We start from the raw sequence: 25613 nt of genomic DNA, 5'->3' as shown, positions 1-25613 counted from the left end.
TCTGAGCCGGAAGATAATTCATGAGTATCTGCACATGACTGTGTGCATTCACACAAAGGCAGAATCAATAAGATCACAGGAAGATCACAAAGGATTTTAGTGAATGCTGCTAGACATATGGATTTAACCATAACAGCAACAGGTGAGAAAAGTTAAAATCAATAGGCTACTGGGGATTCCGAAAGATCAAATAGTAATTCGAAGAACTTTCGAAACCCATGACAACTGATGATGGATGACTCCTTGATAAGATAATTCGTTGCATCTCGCAAAAACAAGAGCATTTGGAAAGAAAATATGAATGACATTTGTATGCAGTCATCCACAAGGGTTGATGGAGGAAGGGAAATCGCAAGAGTGATGGGCACAAGTTCTCGAGAGAAACATCGGAGAGTATCATCGGAGTCTTCTGATGGACCAAGCCATCATCTGAAATACAGGGCTCTCCGGGAGGAAGTATTTACGAGAACCTAATGTTAGAGTTAGCAAAACCTTTATCCCGAAAGAGAAGAGAGAGTAGAGCCCAGAGTATAGGAAAGGAGTAAAAGATACTAATACCACCCAATTGAGATGTGGGCCCGTAAGCCACAACATCGGTGTTAGTAAAGTTTTTTCAAACACTAGACTCAACTTCGGCCAAGGAGTTAGAAAGGGGGCTACCTACAGGCAGTCGGCTCTGATACCAACTTGTGACGCCCTCGGTTAAATCCTACGCTAATCATACACGCAAATGCGTATGATCAAACCCAAGGACTCACGGGAAGATATCACAACACAACTCGAGACACAAATAAAACAATATCAGCTTCATATTTCAAGCCAGGGGCCTCGAGGGCTAGAATACGAAAGCTTGATAAAAACACGAGTCAGCGGAAGCAACAATATCTGAGTACAGACATAAAACATGGGGTGCCTTAGAGAAGGCTAGCACAAAAGATACAACGATCGAACGAGGCGAGGCCTCTTCCTTGGGAACCTCCTAACTACTCCTGGTCATCAGCGGCCTCCACGTAGTAGTAGGCACCGTCGGGGTAGCAGTCGTCGTCGAAGGGGACCTCCATCATCTGGTCGCAGCAACGGATCAAGGGGACAAAGGGGGAGCAAAGCAGCGGTGAGTACTCATCCAAAGTACTCGAAAGACTTACATCAGAACTATGCTAAGTATGCATCAGCATCAAAGAAGGGGGTGGATATATGTGGACTAACTGCAGCAATGCGAGAATAGAGAGAGAAGGCCTAGTCCTATCGAAGACTAGCATCTTCAGGATCTTGCAGCAATAGGCGAGAGTAGAGCAAGGTAACACAAAATAATAGTCATATTGTTGCAGCAATATTAAAGTGAGGTCACGCCCAGAAATCCTCCCTCGACTCCCTACGAGGAAGCGATCCCGGAGCAACTAATTCGAGTTAAGTAACAATTGTAGTTGTATAAGATCAGGGCACAACTCCAAGTCGTCTTGTAACCGTGGACACGGCTATTCGAATAGTTAATTTTCATCCCTGCAGGGGTGCACCACATGTCCCGTCACGCTCGATAACACTCTGGCCGGACACACTTTTCTGGGTCCTGCCCGGCCTCGGAATATCGACACGTCGCAGCCCCACCTAAGACTCAACAGAGAGGCCAGCCCGCCGGTCTAAATCCTAAGCACAAAGTGTTCATGGGACCAGTTCCCCTTCGTGCTCCTGCACGATGTGTGGGGGGCCGACGTTAGTCCTAGCGTCCCTTAATCACAAGCGCGATGCATCTCGGGGCCACTCGGGCACGCACCGCTACGTTGCTGACATCTGAAAAGCTTCGGCTGATACCGCGACACTGAGTACCCATAATTCTTCCCGCGTAGCCGGTTAGTGCGAAAAGGTCTCCGACCAACCCAGATCAAATACCCAAATCCATTAACATTTTAATTAGGCCATCGACACAATCTCACGGGAATCCACCCGTCTTAACAACTAATCACAAATGATCCCAGTAACATGGTCGAGTAACTGTGTGGTTGTAACATTGGGGGAATCCGAGGTATCACCCTCGTTGGATTCCGAACGATGTATCCGTCAAGGTGGGCTTAGAGGAATCACCCTTGGGAGTCCCACACTTGAGGGGTTGCACGACAGAGGCATCGTCGGGAATGGTGAAAGAGGAATCACCCTTGATAACCACGACCGACTACCTATACTACAGATATATCATCAGGGGTACTTAGCGAAGTGTCACCCTCGGTACTCGATAGGATCTCTGTAACGTCGTACAACTATGGGGGTGTATGTGTTGTGTCGGGTCTGGCTCGTCGATCAGCGATCGAGATTTGAAAACAAGTGGGGCAACTGGACTACGGGGTCAGAGGGGATGACTACTCCACCTATACTAAGCAGATTAAAGGTACGGGACTGAAAGTAGCAGTTCATAAAAAACAGGCTATGCATCAGATATAGGAGCTAACTACAACAGTAGCAAAATACTAATGCAAGCGGTAGGAAGAAAGACATAGGCGATATAGGAATGATCAAGGGGGGGGGGGGGATTTGCTTGCCTTGCTGCTCTGTGGCAAAGGACTGATCGGCAGGGTCGTAGATGTACCCGGCAGCAGCGTGAGTCTCGGGGTCTATCGGTAAGAAGAGGGGGAAGGAACAATAAATAATAGCAATGGTGCATCACAATGCATGACATGGCAAGATGCAGGCTAGACATGAGCTAACGTAGCAACATCCGTCATAGACGGGTCGGAAGAATATCTGACGATATTTTCCGGGTCTCGGGCTACTACCGGTCAGATGGAAAATGATGGAAAAGTTCCATGTTTGCTATGCTAGGGACGCGTGACACACGAATGGACCGTGTATCCGGGTTCGTCTCGTTCTGCTGGTCAACTTTCATGTTGAAAATATTTTGATCTGACTTACGGATTATTTTATATTAATTTTTAAAGTTTATTAATTATTTAGGAATTAAAAACAGATTTAATTAATTCAATTAAAAGCTATTATGACATCAGTATGATGTCATGCTGACATTAGCGGTTGACTGGTCAACTGATCAGTGGGTGCCGTGCGTCATAGACACACATTTTTAATTAGGTTTAAATATTAATTAATCAGATTAATTTAGTGGGGGACCCACATGTCATACTCTAATTATTCTAATTACCTAATTAATCAATTAACTAATTAATTAAATAATATATCTATTTTTTTTAATAAAAACATTTTTATATTTTTATATTTTCATTTTCACTTTTCTTTAAACAGGGTGTGGGGCCTCCGTGTCATAAACAGCGGGGTGGGTTGCCCCCACCGGTAAGTGGCTTAGGCCACATACACATTTTACCTACATACACATATTCATACAATTAATGTATTTCTCCATATACCTACATACATACGTGCATCTCATACATACAAAAATACATACGACATCTAATACATATGTACATACATAAATACATCGTTTTATTTTTATTTCCTTTTTCTCATCTCTCTGCTAACTCTCTGTGTTAACAACAGAGCCTCTCAAACTCTCAACAACAGAGAGAGAGGGGCATCTCCAACATCACCTACTCAAACCTAACGGCGTCGGAACGGAGCGCCGTTTGCCGGAATGGAACCGGGACGGCGCCAGGAAGGAGACCGTGGGAGGAACCCAAAAAGGGGCTCACCGACATTGACGAGAGGGCCCGGTGAAGTCGGAGTTCTCGGGAGACGGAGGAGACGGCGAGGAGGAGGACGAGACGGTGACGGTGGCACGGTTCCGGAGAAGGTGGTGATGAGGAGAGTCGGTCGGAGGGTCGCCGAGAGGGGCCCCGGTGAGGAGGCCCCCCCGGGGATGGAGCTGTCAAGAGGGGCCCCAATGAGTGACGGCCGGCGGGGAGGGGCTTGGCCGGCCTGGGGGGCGACAAGAGATGGGGGGACTCGGTGGGGTGGGATGGCTGATGGAGTGGGACGGGGGCCGACGGGGGGGTCGAGCGGCTGGGGATCTGGGGGCTCGGCTAGGGAGCAGGAGGTGGGAGGGCTCGAGAGGATGGGGCAGTGGGGTTTCGATCTGGGGCTGCACGGTGGGGGTTTGTCGGTGGGGAGAAGGGATCGATGGGGGGTTCTCGTGCGGGAGAGAGAGGCTATCGGTGGGGGTGGCTCTCGTTGGGGTTGGTGGGTTGGGTGACCGAGGAGGAGGAGGTGCCCGACGGGAGGTGGGGAGGGGTCGTGGGGAGGGAGTGCGGGAGAGGGAGAGGCCGAGGGGGTGGCATCGCGGTAGGTGGTGTGGGGGTGGGACCCGGGGGAGAGAGGGAGTGCGAGGGTTGCGGGGTGGCGGCAGCAGGGGAGAAGCTGGGGATCGGCTCGGCTAGGGTTGCTTCTCGTGGGGGGCTTTATACCCCACGGAGAGGTGGGCCGAATGGGTGGCTTGGCTGGGCCAGTTTTGGCCGAGTTGGGCCAGGGGGGTTCTTTTCCTTTTTTTTCTTTTTATTATTCAATTTTATCTACTTTCTTTTACAATTTATTATATATATTTTTAATACTTTCTTTTATTTATTTATTTTCATTTACTATATTTCCTTTATTTATTCTATTTAAAGCTCCTCTTTTAAATATATTGGCATTACCAATAATTCCAAAAGTGCCCGATTCACATTTATAATTTATTAGGAAATTGTAATAACTCCCCGGCGTTTTTATTTTAACAACATAAAACCTTTCTCGTTCGACTTTAATTTTAATTTCGAATTTTGATTCGGTTTCAACAAAGACGAGATCATTGATATAATTAACGGTGACGTGGCATCATCAGCGCGGGATCACTGTCGCTTAATTACAATCATCACTGTAGCAAAAGCTGAGGATGTCACACTTGTTACTCGTTATGAATTGTCTTGCTACAAAACCGTCTATCATTGTTACTTACCACACTCGCAGAGAATACCTTGCTGAAAACCGCTTGTAATTTCCTTTGACTCCTCGTTGGGTTCAACATTCTTACTTATCGAAAGGACTATCATTGATCCCCTATACTTGTGGGTCATCAGTGTACTGAATACATGTGAAACATACACAATAGATATATTTACTAGTTCTTAGCATGCTTGTTTTAGATAACTGGATTTTCCATGTGGCTCAAATTAATATGTAGGATCTACAATGGGATTATTTTTCATTAACGTATTTTACTAATAGTATGCCAAATCTCACTTATAACCTGATCGATATCTATCTTATATATGTTGCAGGTGGAAACAATGGGAGACATTGAAGTTTATCATTAAGGTTTCGACATCCATGGTCCTTTGACTAATAACACATTATTGTGCAATTGTAGGAACCATTATAATATTTAGGTTTTCAGTAATTTGTTCTTGTACATGTAGGTCCTGCTATAGGAGGTTTAAACCCAATGTTCAACCCTTTTTGCATGTGGGGAAATAAGGTGTACATGAATATCTGTCAAATCAAGAAACTCGGGAAGATTGTTAAGATAAAGAAACTATCAATGAAAAACAACAAGATATTTGTCAGCACAATGAAGAAGACTCAGTTAACTATGTGATGTTACTATCTCTTTCACATTGTCCTTTTCTCTTTGCACCATTTCAAATTTTAGAGAAGTATCTTTGTTTTCAGTCCATTTCAAGGAAGTTCATCGATGATTGTGTCTCAAACCACCTTTATGGTCAAGAGGCGAGGAAGGTATTCATACGGCACCTATAGTATGATCTTGAAGTCTTCCTCAAGAGGAAGAAGGATGGGTGGGCAATCATCCACACACGCTGGCCTGAAGTTGCAAAGACCTTCAACATTATTGAAGGCTCAGTATTCGCCTTCCGCTTCAATAGTTTTCTAAATGAGACTCGTTTGTCTATTTACCGTCTATAATGCTAATTTCCAAAGGTTTTAGATGTTGCATTGAAAATTGGTCTTGTTGTGTAATTGAATAGCTAAGTAGTATATGCCTATATGATATTATACTCTGATATAATTCAATTATGAAATCATGGTTGGCGTAATACGAATATGAAACATATTGTGTGCGTGATATGAAATGTCAATTTGATTACTAAATGGACTATAAATAATAGATAAATTAGGTTGATTATTGGGGTTTCCTATTGCAGTCGTTTTGTCAGACAACACCGTGAGCGGTGATCTCGATAAACCCACAGAGTTTTTAGAAAGTTGGCATGTTGGATCAGTGAACAATCACACACGACTTTAGGCCAATAACTGTGTGTTAGGCCACCCCATTAGAACCATTTTCACATAACAAGCGTGTGCGATGGACAACCCTATGCCAAACAGTTTGTTCTAGGCATCATGCGTGATGCATTGAATAACACAATTAACAGAATTATAACTATCATGTGTGATGGCCACCCCTATACAGCTGATTTATGCAAAAAAATGCGTGTGATGTACAATACGAACGGAAACATATCTTTGGGATTAGATGTGTGGGATGCTAAGAGCATCTCATACGACTTTTATAATATAATCTCTTTGTGATGATCCTACCAATCACACACGGTCTATTTTTGTGTAGCGTGTGTGACCACCGAACGCATCGCCAACAATTTATCTGTGCCATGTGGGATAGACTCTCTATCGCCCACATAAGCAAGGTGATGGTTTAAAACTACGTCGCGGAAAGGGGGTAAAAACCGTTTGTATAGGACTCGGCTGCACTAGTGCAAAGCATTCTTACTATAAAATATGAGCAAAAGTATTGGAAAAATTAGATACTTTTGATACGTATCAAGTGCTCACACTTGTCTTGATACTTTTATGACTAATTATTCAAGTTGTCTATGAACAATGCAAGTCTCCAAGTAGTCCATATCCGCGGACGCGACTGTTCGGATAGTTTGATAATCCTGCAGGGATGTATTTCTTCACACACACTCTTATCACTTACCACCATTTACACGTCATGTTCTCGGCAACCTTCAAGCGGACGCCTCACGAGGGTGTCGGCCACGACCGTTAACCACCCAAGACTCTAGTCCATATCTATTTCCAATTGAAGACTGAACCCGATAGGAAGTCTGGCTGAAGTTTTTGTTGCCGTCCTAAACTATGTGTCCAGGGTTACCTAAGCCCACTACGCGGGTGGCACTTGGTACACCGTCCCACAATGTCTATTGTGACATAGCCCACCCCCTACAATGAGCATTATGCATGGCCCCCAACATATCCAATAAACACCAAAAACTATTTACTACTCCTCGACACAGATTGGTTCACATTTGCAACGTGGCACATGCTCAGACTTGGGGCCGAAAGGACAAAGCCCATTTCCGCGTGCGAGGAGCAGTTCATCGCCCCTGGTCCAAATACCACTTCTCGCACAAGAGCGGAGGCAAATATGTCATCTCATGGCACAAGTTTGATATATTTAAAAGCACATGTCGCGTTTGAGAAAAAAATCATTGATATCAATAAACATGAGATCTAGTTTTAAAGATATCGATGCAAGAAACATTATGATGAACACGATTTGTAATTTGGACTCTCGTATTAAGAGGTATTTTCATTTCTAATTCATGTCTAACAAAACAAAACATGTACAACCAACCCTTCCAGGCTCTCCCGAATCCATCAAAACTCTCTATGGTGACAAGTGATCCACATGTCTGACGGTAACTTTGCAAAAACTATCCTTCAACTAGTGATTTTAAAGATACAAAGCACGGAATATGCTATTTGGCGCTTAATGCATCAAATATATCACTATTCGTACAAAGCGCTCACATATTTTTTACCTCTTAAGTTGGTCGACCCAAATTAGCCTCTCTATCACAAGTTTTGAAGGTTCCATCTGGATTCCCGTTCTTGGGTTGGTTTCTTTCAATTTTTCAGATTTTTGTTTTTGTTTTTTTATTTCTACACTTATTTTTGTTTTTTCATGACATTTTTTCAATAAAAATAATATTTTTACAACCGCAATCTCTTTTCAGATACCAATTTTTTTTAAAATTAATGGTTTTTAAAATTCACAATATTTAAAAAATAATAATTGTGAACATTTAAAAAAATCGTGAATGTTTTTGAAATTCATGAACTTTTTTCAAATACATAAACAGTTTTTCATACTGTCAACATTTTTAAAATCTACGAATATTTTTTAGAATTCATAAATATTATAAAGTTAGCAAACATTTTGTGAACATTTTCTCAATTAAAAAACTGATAGTCATTTCTTTAGTAGACAACATAGTATGAAAAACCATTAATGGTTTTTAAAATTGACAATATTTTTAAAAAATAATTGTGAACATTTTAAAAAATCGTGAATGTTTTTAAAATTCATGAACTTTTTTCAAATACATAAACAGTTTTTCATACTGTCAAGATTTTTAAAATCTATGAATATTTTTTAGAATTCATAAATATTATAAAGTTAGCAAACTTTTTGTGAACATTTTCTCAATTAAAAAACTGATAGCCATTTCTTTAGTAGACAACATAGTAACAACATGAAAAATGAGAAGAAAAAACACGATCAAAGGCGAGCGGGCGCAAGAGCGTACATGGATTTTTGGGATGCATCCTAGTGACTACGGGCGTGAGCGCTGATGGATTACCTGGCACCTGAAGCGCTGGGAGGAGGTTTCACAAAGCATTTCCAGCAAGTTATGTGGTTCTCTGTCATAAGCCTTATTTCTGGGTAACATCTAATTGACGGATACCCCTTGAGAGTGGTAATGGGAATCATGTGTGTCTCCCAGCCATCACATGTACCACATTGGGCGCACCAACGAGAGTATGTTTTTTTAGTTTATGCATGTGTTTTTTTGTATTTTTAAATTTTGCATGGTTTTTTCTAGTATTTTTTATGTTTCTTATGTTCATGTTGAAGCAAAACTATGCTTTTTTAAAAGTAAAAAACACAGTGATGCATTCGTGTGAAGCTCACTTATGTTTTTCACTTTTCTAAAAACACATATATGCTTCACCAAAGCACAAATGTGATTTATCGAAGCTGAAGTGAAAATCAGTTGTGCTTGGGTAATATGCATGTTCTTTTTGAAAAGTAAAAAGTCATAGTTGTGCTTCGTGGTAAAGCACAATTGTGCATTCATGTGAAGCACAATTATGCTTGTCCCGAAGTGAAAAAACATAAAATGTGTGTTTGGTTTTTGTTTACCAGTTTCCTTGTTTTTTATTCTTTATGTACTTTTGTTTCCTTTTTCTTTGCAGTTTTCAGTTCTTTTTTCGAGATTCATTTTTTTGGTTGTCTATTTTTCGGTTTTCAGTTATTTCTTGGGTTTTGAATTTTTTTAGAAAAAGATTCTTCTAAACCTATCAACATGTAATTTAGTATCAAAGATCTGGATGCAAGAAACACAAGGTAGAATGGCTTGTAATCTCAAAGCACAATTCAATAAATAAAATATTTTGAAAAAACAAATCTAGAGCGAAAAAAGGCACAAAACTCAAAGTTGTGACTAGCAGGTGCCGGGAGAATATAGTAACATGAACAAGCCCAAGAGACTAGCCGCCACTCCTTCGTTTCTAATCAGATCTCGAGTATGCCAAAGTACATGGGAGATTTGGCATTCATAGATTTTGAAATTTTCAACTTGGCACTATTGGCGAGGCAGACATGGAGAATTCTAGAGAACCCGAAGCTTTAATCTCTAGAATTCTGAGCGCAGTATATTAACCTAGTGGGAAATTTCTGCGAGCTGATCTAGGTAACCACCCCTCACAAATTTGACGATCAGTGTTAGAGGGAGTTAGAGAGGTAATGTTTGTATTGCATCTCTCCAAGCCAGTGTACAAAGTACATGTAGAGGAGATCTCCCATCACAATAGGCACGCATGCCATGGACATGGGAGGTTGTTGAGATCCTGAAGACTAGGTAGTAGGAGTTACAACAGATTACATGCATATACACAGGACGTATGTTAACCCCCCCCCCCCCCCCCCCCCGCAGCGAACGTGAGCTATATCTGCGAACAAATCGTCAAATACCACGGTAGGGAGGCCCTTGGTGAATATATCTGCGTATTGAGAGCCGGACGGAACGTGTAGAACGTGAGCTTCGCCCACAACAACGCAGTCCCGTACAAAATGCAGATCAATCTCAACATGCTTCGTGCGCTGGTGTTGCACAGGGTTGGAGGAGAGGTATGTGGCACTAATGTTGTCGCAGTACACAAGGGTGGCACGAGTAGGTGGGCGATGAATCTCATGTAGGAGTTGGCGCAACCACGTGGTCTCAGCAGCACAGTTGGCGACGACACGGTATTCGGCCTCCACGCTCAAGCGGGATACCATAGACTGTCGCTTGGACGACCAGGAGACCAAGTTAGAGCCAAGAAAAACGCAAAAACCAGAAGTAAACTTCCGGGTGTCCGGACACCCAGCCCAATCTGCATCCGAGTAGGCGATGAGATCATGACATCGAGAGGTGTAGAACTGGAGACCGAAGTGCGAGGTGCCCTTAAGGTAGCGAAGTATACGCTTAACGAACTGGAGATGGGATGTACGTGGGGCATGCATGAAGAGGCAAGCCTGCTGGACGGCGTAGGATATCTCAGGGCGTGTAAGGGTTAGATACTGGAGGGCACCAGCGAGACTCCTATAGTGGGTTGGATTGGCAAGGGGGTCGCCATCATGAGCAGAGAGTTTGGATTTTGTGTCAATTGGTGTGGAGATCAGTTTTCAATTGAGCATGTTGGCACGTTCCAGAATCTCAACGACATACCGCTGCTGAGATAGGAACAGGCCGGACGAGGTGCGAGTGACATTGACGCAAAGGAAGTGATGGAGATCACCGAGATCGGACATGGCAAATTATGTCTTTAATGAGGAAATTATGGAGTGGAGAAGGGCAGAGGTGTTGGCGGTAAGAATGATGTCGTCGACATAAAGTAATAGATATGCAATGGAGGAGACATGGCGATAAATAAAGAGAGAAGTATCTGATACGTCTCCATCGTACCTACTTTTCCAAACTCTTTTGCCCTTGTTTTGGACTCTAATTTGCATGATTTGAATAGAACTAACCTGGACTCACGCTGTTTTCACCAGAATTGCCTTGGTGTTATTTTTGTGCAGAAATCAAAGTTCTCCGAACGTCTTGAAAATTTACGGAGATCATTTTTGGAAAATATGAAAAATACCTGCGCGAAGATCCACCTGAGGGGGTGGGCCAGTGGGCCACAAGCCCTGCCTCCGCCACCCCCTGGTGGCGGTGGGCAAGCTTGTGGGGCCCACACGGCTCTGCCGCCCCCAACCTCAGCTCTATAAGTTCCCTTTCGTCCCAGAAAAAATAAAAAGAGAATATTTCGTCGCGTTTGCGATATGGAGGCGCCGCCACAACCTGTTCTTCATCTGGAGGGCAGATCTGGAGTTCGTCTTGGGCTCCGGAGAGGGGAAATCGTCGCCATCGTCATCATCAACCTTCTTCCCTCTCCAATTCCATGAAGCTCTTCGTCGTTCGTGAGTAATCTATTCGTAGGCTCGCTGGGCGGTGATGAGTAGGATGAGATCTATCATGTAATCGAGTTAGTTTTGATGGGAATTGATCCCTAGTATCGACTATGTTCTGAGATTGATGTTGCTACTACTTTGCCATGCTTTGTCACTAGGGCCCGAGTGCCATGATTTCAGATATGAAATTATTATGTTGTCACCAATATATGTGTGTTTTAGATCCGATCTTGCAAGTTGTAGTTACCTACTATGTGTTATGATCCGGCAACCCCGGAGTGAAAATAACCAGAACCACTCCCAGTAATGACCATAGTTCGAGGAGTTCATGTGTTCACCAAGTGCTAATGCGTTGGTCCGGTTCTTTAATAAAGGAGAACCTTAATATCCTGTATTTCCTTTTGGACGCCGCTGCCACGGGAGGGATGAACAATAGATGTCATGCAAGTTCTTTTCCCTAAGCATGTATGACGACACACGGAATGCATGCCTACATCACATTGACGAACGGGAGCTAGCCACATATCTCTCCGTGTTATAACTGTTGCATGATGAATGTCATCCAAACAAATCACCGACCCATTGCCTACGAGTTTGTGCTACTGTTGTTGTTACTTGTTTTGCTCTGTTGCTGTTAATTGTCTTGCTATGCTGCTACTGTTGCTACTACTGTCACTTGCTACTGTTGCTACTTGCTACTGCTGTCACTACTGCTGTTCCTTGCCACTGTCGTTAGTCGTTACTTTGTTGTTACTACTTTGCTTGCAGATACTAATCTTTCAGGTGTGGTTGAATGTGACAAATTCAGCTGCTAATACTCAAGAGTATTCTCTCACCTCCTGTTTGGCGATCAACAAATTTGGGTCGAATACTCTACCCTCGAAAACTGCTACGATCCCACGTGCTGGTGGGCCGTCAACAACATTCTTCTAATTTAGATTGCCGGAGAGTGCTAGCAGCATTCTTCTGGTGCCGTTGTAAGGGAAGGTATGCTGTTACGGAGTCAGCATTTTTCTGGCGCCGTTGCCGGGGAGGTATTGCTATATTCTCTGAGTTACTTGGGATTTATATCTGCTGATCACTATGAAGAATCTGAAGGATCCGAAAACCAAAGTCTTTCCCTCAACTACGAGGGGAGGTAAGGAATTGCCATCTAGCTCTGCACTTGATTCACCTTCAGTTATGAGTAAGTTTGCGACATCACCTCCTGCTAGAAATCTTGATATGTCGCCTATCCTTGATGATGCTTATGATACTACTGCTAGAGATGCTATGCTTGATACTATGCCTGATGATACTATGCTTGATACTATGCTTGATGCTATGCCTGATACTGCTAGAGATGCTATGCCTGATACTTCTTTGCCTGATACTGCTAGAGATGCTATGCCTGATGATGCTAGAGATGCTAATTTGCGTGATGTTCCACTAGGGGTATTCCTTGATGCTCATATTGCTAGAGTTATTGCCAATGCTCGTGATGCTTTTGAAACTGCCGATACTATTGAGTTAGAACCTGCTTTTGCTCCTGTTAGATCTAGCTCTCCTAGATACGAATTGCCTGATATACCTGAGGGTTACGTTATGGAGGGAGAGATAGCTGAGGATTTTCTTGCGTGTAAGGATGCCTATGACGCTGAGAAATTACTTCTCAAGTGGAAGGAAAAATCTTTGAAAGCTAGGATGAAATATGACCCGAAGTTTGCCACTTCACCTATCTTTATCACCGATAAGGATTATGATTTCTCTGTCGACCCTGAGATAATCTCTCTAGTCGAATCTGATCCTTTTCACGGTTATGAGTCTGAGACGGTCGTAGCCCATCTTGCCAAACTACACTATATAGCCACCCTTTTCACTAATGAGGAGAAGATCCGCCACTACTATATCCTTAAGCTGTTTCCTTTCTCTCTAAAGGATGACGCTAAAGCCTGGTTCACCTCTCTTGCTCCCGGATGTGTGAATAGTCCCCGGGATATGGTCTATTACTGCTATGAGAAATATTTCCCTGCCCATAAGAAGAAAGCTGCCTTGCAGGAAATAAACAACTTTGCTCAACTCCAAGAAGAGAGTCTCCCACAAGCTTGGGGGAGGCTCATCCAGCTACAAAATGCTTTGCCTGATCACCCTCTTAAGAAGAACGAGATACTTGATATCCTCTCTAACGGACTTACCGATGCCTCTAGAGACCACCTAGATAGTTGTGTCGGTTGTGTTTTTAGGGAACGAACTGTAGAACAAGCTGAGACCCTACTGAATAACATTCTGATCAACGATAATGCTTGGACTATTCCCGAACAACCTCCTAAGCCAACTCCTAAGAAAAGAGGTATTCCATTCCTCAGTCCTGAAGATATGCAAGAAGCCAAGAAATCTATGCAAGAGAAAGGCATTAGATCTGAAGATGTCAAAAATCTACCACCTATCGAAGAGATCCATGGTCTCGATAACCCGATACAGGTAGCAAAAGTGAATTCTCTGCGTAGGTTTGATGAGAGTGATATTCCTTTTGATAAACCTGCTAGCCTATGCTCTGATGAATTTGACAACTTTGTTGCCAAACAACAGAGTTTCAATGATTATGTTAGCAGACATTTGGAGCAAAGTACTCGTATGCTTAGCCATTTAAGTGCTTGTGTAGACAGAAATGTCAATGATCTGAAGCTCCTGAGTAAACATGCCTCTATGATTACTACTCAGGTAGAACAAGTACTTAAAGCTCAGAATGACCTGCTCAATGAATTAAATGACAACTCTGTCAGAGTCATTACTAGAGGAGGCAAAATGACTGAGGAACCTTTGTATCCCGAAGGTCATCCTAAGAGAATTGATCAAGATTCTCAAGGAATCAATGCTGATACACCTAGTCATCCTAAGGAGAAGAAGAAGGATGATAGAAACCTACATGCCAAATACTGTCACACCTGAAGAACCTAATGATATTTCTGCGTCTGATGCAGAAACACAATCTGGTGATGAACATGAACCTGGTGACAACATGGCTAGTGATGTTCATAATAATGCTCAACCTAGCAATGATAAGGATGTGGAGATTGAACCTACGGTTAATCCTGATAACCCACAACCTAAGAGATCCGATAAGAATGACTTCACTGCTAGGAAGCATGGTAAAGAAAGGGAACGATGGGTTCAGAGATCTATGCCCTTCCCTCCTAAGCCATCCAAGAAAAAAGATGATGAGGATTTTGAGCGTTTCGTTGAGATGATAAGACCCATCTTTCTGCAGATGCGATTAACTGATATGCTCAAGATGTCTCCGTATGCCAAGTATATGAAAGATATCATGACTAATAAACGGAAGATACCAGATCTTGAGATCTCCACCATGCTTGCCAACTACACTTTCAAGGGTGGAACTCCTAAGAAACTTGGTGATCCCGGAGTGCCCATTATACCTTGCTCCATTAAAGAAAACTACGTAAGAACTGCCTTATGTGACCTTGGAGCCGGTGTTAGTGTTATGCTGCTCTCTCTTTATCGTAGACCTGAATTGGATAAAGTTGACACCCACGGAAATTTCTCTGCAGATGGCCGACAAATCAACTGCTTTCCCTATCGGCATTTGCGAGGATGTGCCTGCTGTGGTTGCTAATACCACTATATTAACAGACTTTGTTATCTTGGATATTCCCGAGGACGATGCCATGGCTGTCATCCTCGGAAGACCCTTTTTAAACACTGCAGGGGCTGTTATAGATTGCAACAAAGGCAATGTCACTTTCCATGTCAACGGTAATGAGCACACAGTGCACTTTCCGAAGAAACGATATCAACTACATTGCATCAATGCTATCGAAAAGACTTCATCGATTCTTATTGGGAGCTTTGAATGCCCTATTCCTCGTGTCAATATGAAGTATGATTTGCTTGTTGGGGAGATACATATCCCCATTGAGGTGACTTAGTGGCTATTTTAGAATTCTCCGTTCTCTCTTGCGATTTGAGAAGGTTTTGTCATGAGGACTTGATCAACCCCATTGACAGATTTCTTTCGATGACCATGAAATGGATGAATCAAAGAGTCACATACCTCTGTTTTAAGCTTTCATTTTCTGTTGCTTAGAAGAAAAATGACAGAATTAGTTTAGTTTTTCCTGTTTTCTGTTTTAGCATCCCGGAGAAAATACCTCGAAAATAGAAGTTCTCCGATGGTCCTGAAAATTTAGTATGATTTTTTCTGGTATTTTTGAAAATTACTCGGCCTGAGAGCTGGCCTGGGGGCCAGACCAGTGGGCCACAAGCCCTGCCACCGCCACCCCTGGTGGCGGAGAGCAAGCTTGTGGGGCCCACATGGACGCCCTCCACTCATTCCAGCTCCTAGCCTCATCTTTCACCTCCAGAAAAAATTGTTTCGCAGCTCAAACCCGTGTTCTTGCTCATTTGGCTGTGATTTTCGATCTCCTTGCTCAAAGCACCATTCTCCGAATCGTTTTGGGGAAATTAATCCTTGGTAAGTGACTCCTCCATTGGTCCAATTAGTTTTTTCTCTAGTGCTTTATCCTTCGCGTATTCTTGCTACCTTGGTGACCCTGTTCTTGAGCTAGAAATGTTGATTTTAGCTGGTCCCAAGTAGTTTTAGCGCGTGATACGGTCTCTAGGAACTAGTAGGAGTAGTTGCTACAAGGTGTGGTGGGTCTTCATTCACTTTTCTCTTGAACTTCAAAAATTTCAGCAAAAGGGAATTATGTTCAGGAGGAAGTTTCATGGTGGTTCCTCAAGTAAGAAGGGTCCCCGTCTTTCTTTTCGGGAGCCCGAACCTTTTCAACTAAGGGACGCACCGGTGCAACCATGTGAATGGCCTTCCAATGAGTTTATGATCGAAGCAGGTTTCAAGGATGAGTTTGATACACTTGTCCGCAATGCCGGGTTAGAAGAGTTCCTCTCAGATAAATGTGGACAATATGCTATGCTCACTGCCTCTTTCGTGCGTAGATTTAAATTTTCAGTTGGTCGTGACTCATCCATACTGTTTGATCTGTACGATAAATCCTATACTGTGGATTTGGAGGATTTCAATAGGATTTGTAAGATACCCGATGGGGGTAGTATTAATGATCCTTCTAAGTCTTCAGTCAGAGACTTTGTCTCCAGTATAACTGTTGGAGAAACCAGAGATATCACGCAAGCCACCATAGCAAGCATCCATTTCCCTGCCTTGCACTACCTTGCCCTCTTCATAGGTAGGTGCATTAACGGAAAGGTGCACATTGTCACCTATGCGCTTCCGACCTTAGTATCCTTAAGTGCGCAGTAACAGGTGACAGGAGCTTCAATATGGGAGCTATAATAGCAAGGAGGCTGAATAAAAATGCCAGTGAGGGGGATTTCTTTGGTGGAGTTTATGCTACACGCTTATCAAACTTTCTTGGAGTATCCATCCGTCCAGAAGATCCTCCTCTCTGTACAGCCTACCTTGATCGTGTCGCTCTAATACGCTACCAGTTCCTTGAGAGAGATCATGGATCGCTCCTATACCGCTTGATATTTAACCGACAGCGTGTTTTCCATATTACCCTTCCTGCTCCTGCTTTCTTTGACGTTCAGGTAAAACGAAGATACTACATAACCATAGGAGAGGCAGAGGAGTATGAGAGGGAGGCGACGGCCGCTCGACTTCGTGAGACAGCTATTCAGGCAGTGGCTGCAACACTCCCGTATAACACCCATTATGATTTTGGGTTTCGTCAGGACCATCCATGGGAGTAGACCAAGCTAGGCCAAAAGCCTAAGCTTGGGGGAGTACGTGTTCTCACAGACTTTACATTCATGCTTATGCTTTCACTTTGTTAGCCGGTGTTTACACTTTGCCACTGTATTATCCATGCTAGTTTATTTTCGTTTTCTTGTTTTGTGTCCTTTCGAGAAAACCCAAAAAGATTTTTCTTTCTTCTTTTGCTTGTTGGGAGCTTTCCCGTGTAAATAGTTTTGTTTTTCTTTGTGTCAAGGTAGAAGATATTGGTTACATTGTTTAGTGGTTCTTGCATGCTTACCTGTTTAGCTTTCAAAGAGCCATATTACTTTGTCTTCTCCTTTGTGTTTGCCTGCAGATTCAGCTTAGTCCAATGCGCTTATTATCGTTCACATCGTTCGATCATGCAAATGAAAGGCAACAATGATGATATATGATGAAGTGACTGAGACTGGAAAAGCTGGTATGAACTCTATCTATTTTGTTTTTGTAAATATGACTAGCTTGTCGACCTAGATTTAGCTTTGTTGTGAGAGAACCATGTTTGCAATGACAACTTAGAGATCATAGTTTCTGATGCCATGCTTGTTTAGCTGAGAGCTTATAATGGTTTGCCTTGAATGCCAACATAGATTTTTAAATGACTATGATGTAGTATGATAGGATGGTACTCTCCTTTGAATGTTTCAAGTGGCTTGACTTGGCGCATGTTCATGCATGTAGTTGAATCAAAATCAACATAGCCTCTATGATGTTCGTGTTCATGGTGATTTATATCCTGTTCATGCTTGCATGCAATGTTAGTCAAACTCATTGCATCTTGAGGACTGTTGTCGCTCTCTAGTTGGTCGCTTCCCAGTCTTTTGCTAGCCTTCACTTGTACTAAGCGGAATACTGCTTGTGCATCCACTTCCATAAACCCAAAAAAAATTCCATGAGAGTCCACCATACCTACCTATTTGCGATATCTACCTGTCGTTCCAAGTAAATTTGCATGTGCCACTCTCTAAACCTTCAAGAAATAATCTGTTTTGCATGCCCGAACCGCTCATGTGGTGACAGGGGGCTATTGGTATCTTCCATGCTAGGAGTGTTATCCTCGACATGTGTTTATTCAGTGTCATTCACAAGAAAGGGGCCGGTAATTGGAATGCCCAGTTCCACGCTTAAATCGAAAACATAACTGTAAAACAAGACTCCCCCCGGATTGATGCTAGTATGGACGGTACACGAGGATTCGGCTAGCCGTGGAGTGTGATTGATTGGTGGTGGGGGAGTTAAAACTTTACTTTTCTGTTTGGGAACCGACTATAGCATGAGTAGCATGGAAGATATTGAGAACTCTTGGTCATTGCATTGACAATGAAAGCATGCCACCCAAAATTATGATCTATGTTTTCAAAGCTTGAGCTCTGGCACCTCTGCAAATCAATGCTTCCCTTTGCGAAGGGCCTGTCTATTTATTTTCCTGTCGAGTCATCCTCCTCTTATATAAGCACCAATTAGAGAGCAGTTCTGTCATTTTTATGCTTTGCTTTTGATAGATATTGAGTATGACTATGACTGGATCTTCGTTGCTATGAATTATAATGTTTAGTCAGCCCTTGATCTTTGAAAGTGCTCCGCATTTATGTTTTGCGGTCTAAGAAAGAGCTACGAGATACCACCTATTCATATTGCTTCATGCTTGTTTTGATTGAAGTGTTGGTATTTGAAACTCACTATTATTTGCTCGTTAGCTGATTATGCCATTGATATTAGTTTACTGTGAGACCTTTGTGTCACTTGATTATGAGGTTAACTTGTGATCTTGCTGAAATTTTGGTTATGAGTTAGACATAGTTGCAACAACAAGATCAAACAGAGTTTGTCAAAGTTTTTCTTTCTCTCAGTTTGTCAACTGAGTTGCTTGAGGACAAGCAAGGTCTTAAGCTTGGGGGAGTTGATACGTCTCCATCGTATCTACTTTTCCAAACTCTTTTGCCCTTGTTTTGGACTCTAATTTGCATGATTTTAATGGAACTAACCTGGAGTGACGCTGTTTTCAGCAGAATTGCCTTGGTGTTATTTTTGTGCAGAAATCGAAGTTCTCCAAACGTCCTGAAAATTTACGGAGATCATTTTTGGAAAATATGAAAAATACCTGCGCGAAGATCCACCTGAGGGGGTGGGCCAGTGTGCCACAAGCCCTGCCTCCGCTACCCCCTGGTGGCGGTGGGCAAGCTTGTGGGGCCCACACGGCTCTGCCGCCCCCAACCTCAGCTCTATAAGTTCCCTTTCGTCCCAGAAAAATTAAAATGAGAAGATTTCGTTGCGTTTGCGATACGGAGGCGCCACCACAACCTGTTCTTCATCTGGAGGGCAGATCTAACTTTGCGCAAGTTGAAGAAGAGAGTCTCCCACAAGCTTGGGGGAGGCTCATCCAGCTACTGAATGCTTTGCCTGATCACCCTCTTGAGAAGAATGAAATACTTGATATCTTTTATAATGGACTAACAGATGCTTCTAAAGACCACCTAGATAGTTGTGTTGGTTGTGTTTTCAGGGAATGAACCGTAGAACAAGGTGAGATCCTATTGAATAATATCTTGTGCAATGAGAATGCTTGGACTATTCCTGAACCACCTCCAAAGCCAACTCCGAAAAAGAGGTATTCTATTCCTCAGTCCTGAAGATATGCAAGAAGCTAAGAAATCTATGAAAGAGAAAGGCATTAAATCTGAAGATGTCAAAAATCTACCACCTATCGAAGAGATCCATGGTCTTGATAACCCGACACAGGTAGTAGAAGTAAATTCTCTTTGTAGATTCAATGAGAGTGATATTCCTTTTGATAAACCTGCTAGCTTATGCCTGGATGAACTTAATAACTTTGTTGCCATTGGCAACAAAGTTTCAATGATTATGATAGCAGACAATTGGAACAGAATGCTCGTATGCTTAGTCATTTAAGTGCTTGTGTGGACAGAAACGTCAATGATCTTAAGCTCTTGAGTAAACATGCCTCCATGGTTACTACTCAAGTAGAACAAGTACTTAAGGCTCAAAATGACTTGCTGAATGAGTTGAATGACAATTCTGTTAGAGTCGTCACTAGAGGCGGTAGAATGACCCAGGAACCTTTGTATCCTGAGGGTCATCCTAAGATAATTGAACAAGATTCTCAAGGAGTTAGTACTGATGCACCTAGTCATCCTAGGAAGAAGAAGAAAGTTGATAGGAACTTGCACGCTAGCAACCCTGTTGCTGCTACACCCGAGAGTCCAAACGATGTCTCTGTTTATGATGCTGAAACGCAATCTGGTGATGAACATGAGCCTAATGATAATATCGATAGTGATGCTCATGAAGATGCTCAACCTAGCAACGATAAGGATGTGGAGATTGAACCTGTTGATCTTGATAACCCACAGCCTAAGAATAAGAGATACGATAAAAATGACTTTGCTGCTAGGAAGCATGGTAAAGAAAGGGAACCATGGGTTCATAAACCCATGCCCTTTCCACCCAAACCATCCAAGAAAAAGGATGATGAGGATTTTGAGCGATTCGTTGAAATGATTAGACATGTCTTTCTGCAAATGCGTTTGACAAATATGCTCAAAATGTCTCCGTATGCTAAGTACATGAAAGATATTGTGACTAATAAGAGGAGGATACCTGAGGTTGAGATTTCCACCATGCTCGCTAATTACACCTTCAAGGGTGGAACTCCTAAGAAACTAGGTGATCCCGGAGTGCCCACTATACCTTGCTCCATTAAAGGCAACTACGTTAGAACTGCTTTATGCGACCTTGGAGCCGGTGTTAGTGTTATGCCTCTCTCTCTTTATCGTAGGCTATAACTGGATAAGTTGACACCCAGTGAAATCTCTCTGCAAATGGCCGACAAATCAACTACTTTCCCTATCGGCATTTGCGAGGATGTGCCTGTTGTGGTTGCGAATGTTACTATCTTAACAGACTTTGTTAGCATGGATATTCCCGAGGATGATGCCATGGCGGTCATCCTTGGAAGACCATTTTTAAACACTACATGGGTTGTTATTGATTGCAACAAAGGCAATGTCACTTTACATGTCAATGGTAATGAGCATACGATGCACTTTCCGAAGAAACAATATCGAGTACATTGCATCAATGCTATTGAAAAAACTTCATCGATTCTTATTGGGAGCTTTGAATGCCCCATACCTACTGTTAAGATGAAATATGATTTGCTTGTTGGGGATATGCACATCCCTATTGAGGCAACCTAGTGACTATTCGAAAATTCTCCGTTTCCTTTTGCGATTCGAAAAAGTTTGTCAAGGATATTTGATCAACCTCATTGACGGATTTCTTTCGATGACCATGAGATGGATGAATCGAGGAGTCACAAACCTCTGTTCCAAGATTTCACCTTCGGTTGCTTAGAAGAAAAATGATAGATTTAGTTTAGTTTTCCCTATTTTCTGTTTTAGCGTCCCGTAGAAAAGTACCTCGAAAATAAAAGTTCTCCGAATGCCGTGAAAATTATGTTTTTTCTGGAATTTTTGAAAAATATTGAGATGAAGAGCTAGTCATGGGGCTGCACGAGTGGGCCACAAGACCTGGAGGCACGGGCACCCCCTGGCCACGCCTACGAGGCTTGTAGGGCCCACGTGTACCCCCTCCACTTATTCTAGCTCCTATCTGCTTCTCCTACCTCCAGAAAAAATAGTTTTGCAGCTCAAACCCGTGTTCTTGCTCTTCTTGCTGGTATTTTTGATCTCCTTGTGTAAAGCACCATTCACCAAACTGTTTTGGGGAAATTGCTCCTTGGTAAGTGACTCCTCCATTGGTCGAATTAGTTTTTGCTCTAGTGCCTTATACGTTGCGTATTTTTGCTGCCTTGGTGACCCCGTTCTTGAGCTTTGCATGCTAATTTTAGCTGGTCCCAAGTAGTTTTGATGCGTGATATGGCCTCTAGGCACTTGAAGGAGTAGTTGCTATGAGTTTCATTGAGACTTGTTCACTTTTCCTTAGAGTCACTAAAAATTTCAGAAATTTTCAGAGATAGAAAAAGCAAAAGATGAGGAGGTTCTTAAGAGGCTCTTCAAGCTGTGACCCCAAGGATGATGGGAATGAGAAGAAGAAACCCAAGTATTCGGTTCCCCGAGTTGCAGAAGTTCGAGCGTGTGAGTGGCCAAGCGATGTGTCCTTACGTGCCGCCGGACTTTATGAGGACTTTTACTACTTGGTGGAGAATGCATGCCTTACCGCCTTCGTTGAAGATAAGTGTCCGCAATACCTCCTCCTCACTAATATTTTCGTGCAAAGCTTTAACTTTTATCCAAGGAAGAGTCCTCCTATGGTTGAGTTCAAATTATATGATATCCCCGAGCGTATGTCACTTCAGGATTTTTGCAATGTTTGCAAATTACCTTATGTTGGGGATATTCATGAACCTCGTCCACGGGACTTGGAGGCTTTCATAGATACTATTGCTGTAGGAGAGGAGAGAGGAGTGTCTTGCGCTAGAGCTGCTAGCATACATTTTCTAGTGCTCCGGTACTTCTCATTATTTGTGGGAAAATGTTTGATTGGCCGTGGAAAGCTGGGGCCCTTAGCTCCCCAGATCTTTCGGTTTTGCGCGAAGCCCTTTATAATGATAACTTATAGCTTGGGTGCTATAGTAGCTCAACGGTTGAACACGAACCGTTCTAAAGGCGTTGTCTATGGAGGTATCTATGCTACTCGCCTTGCTAGATATTTTGAGACACCTATTAGACTGGACGAGGAAGAAGAGATCCTTCTTCCTGTGAGATATCTAGATTATGATAGCATGGTTCGCCATGACTTTCTTGAAAGACATATAAATAGAAGGATGATTTATAACCTGGTATTTAGTCAGGGTACTCGTGAGACTATTACTTTGCCTGCTCCTTCTTTGTTCAATGTTCATCTAGGTAGCTACATTGTTATGCCCTCGGACATCTACGCATATTGGGGCATAGCCCAACCACAGGCGCCCGTGCCCGAGCTACCAGTCGAGTACTAGACGCCAGTTTATCAGTGGGAGCCAGAGGAGCTCACACAACAGTGGCACCCTCAATCCACTCCGGAGTACCCCGGAGCTGGTTATTTCCCTCCTTGGAAGTAGACCAACTGAGGCCAAAAGCCTAAGCTTGGGGGAGCACGTGTTTCTCACCGAATTTATATTCGTGCTTACGCTTTCACTTTGTTAGTCGATGTTCACACTTTGCCACTTTATAATCCATGCTAGTTTATTTCTTTTTCTCGCTTTCTTCTCGTGTGTTTGTCTAGTTTGAGAAAACTCAAAAAGATCTGCCGTTCTTCTTTTGCTTGTTGGGAGCTTTCCCGTGTAAATAGTTTTCTTTTTATTTGGGTCAAGGTAGAAGACCATGCTTATAATGTTTAGTGGCTCTCGCATGCATATCTGTTTATCTGTTAAAGAGACATATTACTTTGTCTTCTCCTTTGTGTTTGCCTGCAGATTCTAGCTTAGTCCAATGCATGAGCACTCTTATTATTGTTCACATCATTCGGTCGTGCAAGTGAAAGGCAATAATGACGATATATGATGAAGTGACTGAGCCTGGAAAAGCTGGTATGAACTCGATCTATTTTGTTTTTGTAAATATGACTAGCTCATCGTTCCCAATTCAGCTTTGTTATGAGAGAAACATGTTTGCAATGAAAACTTAGAGATCATAGTTTGTGATGCCATGCTTAATTAGCTAGGAGCTTATAATGGTTTGTCTTGGATGCCAACATGAATCTTGAGATGATTATGATGTAGTATGATAGGATAGTATCCTCCTTTGAATGATTCAAGTGGCTTGACTTGGCACATCTTTACGCATGTAGTTGAAACAAAATCAACATAGCCTCTATGATATTCATGTTCATGGTGATTTATGTCCTACTCATGCTTGCACTCAATGTTGGTTAATCTCAATGCATTTTGATGACTCTTGTCGCTGTCTAGTTGGTCGCTTCCCAGTCTTTTGCTAGCCTTCACTTGTACTAAGTGGGAATACTGCTTGTGCATCCACTTCCATAAACCCAAAGTTGTTCCATATGGGTCCACCATACCTACCTATATGCGGTATCTACCTGCCATTCCAAGTAAATTTGCATGTGCCACTCTCTAAATCTTCAAGAAATAATATGTTTTGCATGCCCGAACCACTCATGTGGTGACAAGGGGCTATCAGTATCTTCCATGCTAGGCGTGTTATCCTCGATACGTGTTTATTCACTATCATTCATGAGAAAGGGGCCGGTAAATGGAATGCCCAGTTCCATGCTCAAATCGAAAAGATAATTGCAAACAAAACTCCCCCTGGATTGATGTTGGTATGGACGACACCCGAGTATTCGGCTAGTCGTGGAGTGTGATTGATCGGTGGTGGGGGAGTCAAAACTTTACTTTTCTGTTTGGGAACCTCCTATAGCATGTGTAGCGTGGAAGATGGTGAAAACTCTTGGTCATTGCATTGACAATGAAAGAATGCCACCCAAAATTATTATCTCTGTCTTCAAAGCTTGAGCTCTGGCACATCTACAAATCAATGCTTCCCTCTACGAAGGGCTTGTCTATTTATGTTCCTGTTGAGTCATCCTCTTCTTATAAAAGCACCAATTAGAGAGCACCTTTGTCATTTTTATCCTTTGCTTTTGATTGATATTGAGTATGACTGTGACGGGATCTTCTTTGCCATGAATTACAATGTTTAGTCAGCCCTTGGTCTTTGAAGGTGCTGTGCATTTATGTTTTGCGGTCTCAGAAAGAGCTAGCGAGATACCATCTGTTCACACTGCTTCATGATTGTTTTGATTAAAGTGTTGACATTTGAAACTTATTATTATTTGCTCGCTAGTTGATTATGCCATTGATATGAGTTTACCGTGAGACCTAGATGTCATTTGCCTATGTGGTTAGCTTGTGGTCTTGCTGAAATTCTGGATGTGAGTTAGACATAGTTGCAACAACAAGATCGGACAGAGTTCGTAAAAGTTTTTCTTTTGTCTCTTTCAGTTTGTCAACTGAATTTCTTGAGGACAGGCAAGGCTTTAAGCTTGGGGGAGTTGATACGTCTGCATCGTATCTACTTTTCCAAACTCTTTTTCCCTTGTTTTGGACTCTAATTTGCATGATTTGAATGGAACTAACCTCGACTAACACTGTTTTCAGCAGAATTGCCATAGTGTTGTTTTTGCACAGAAATAGAAGTTCTCGGAATGACCTGGAAATTTACGGGTATTTTTTTGCGGAATATATAAAAAATACTGGCGCAAGAATCAACCGGAGGGGTGGAGCGTGGAGCCCACAAGCCCACCAGGCGCCCCCCGGCCGCGCCTGGCAGGCTTGTGGGGCCCACGTTGCTCCACTGCCTCCAACTCCAGCTCTATTTAGTCCCTTTCGTCCGGGAAAAAATCAAGGAGAAGAGTTCACCGCGTTTTACGATACAGAGGCGCCGCCACCTCCTGTTCTTC

The 25613-nt window shown here is 42.7% G+C and overlaps 1 pseudogene; it reads left to right on the top strand.

The window, feature by feature from the left end:
• Positions 1–25613, top strand: part of LOC123408621 — a 63501-nt pseudogene that overhangs the window by 27493 nt on the left and 10395 nt on the right.

This window comes from Hordeum vulgare, chromosome 7H (assembly GCF_904849725.1).
Source record: "Hordeum vulgare subsp. vulgare chromosome 7H, MorexV3_pseudomolecules_assembly, whole genome shotgun sequence".
Taxonomy (NCBI): Eukaryota; Viridiplantae; Streptophyta; class Magnoliopsida; order Poales; family Poaceae; genus Hordeum; species Hordeum vulgare.
Note: the sequence above shows the minus strand (reverse complement) of the source record. Positions and strands in the feature narration are given on the sequence as shown.